Raw genomic sequence first — 268 nt, 5'->3', positions numbered from 1 at the left:
TAAATATACAATATGAATACAATATACATGAAGCTTATATACATAACATACACATAATAAACTGTATATATTTATTAATTTATGATTATATCGGCTTAATTTAATATTTCGAAAACATAATGAATACAGATAACTGAGCTGTGAGAAAAACACCAATAGACGATAGATTTATAATTTGAGTACGGGGCTGAAAATAGAAGAGAGAGTAAGAGAGAGAGGAGTAGATAAGCAGAAGCACATGACGATAGCATTTAGAGAGATAGTGAAA

General features: G+C 28.4%; 1 protein-coding gene across 1 annotated transcript in view; it reads right to left on the bottom strand.

The window, feature by feature from the left end:
• LOC119591496 (glycerol-3-phosphate acyltransferase 3-like) overlaps positions 1-268 on the bottom strand; it is a gene marked incomplete in the record, with an annotated part of 16,069 nt that overhangs the window by 6,628 nt on the left and 9,173 nt on the right.

The sequence above is a fragment of the Penaeus monodon genome, chromosome 28, assembly GCF_015228065.2.
Source record: "Penaeus monodon isolate SGIC_2016 chromosome 28, NSTDA_Pmon_1, whole genome shotgun sequence".
In the NCBI taxonomy this organism is placed as follows: Eukaryota; Metazoa; Arthropoda; class Malacostraca; order Decapoda; family Penaeidae; genus Penaeus; species Penaeus monodon.
The sequence above is the reverse complement of the archived record's forward strand: the minus strand, read 5'-3'. Positions and strand labels throughout refer to the sequence as shown.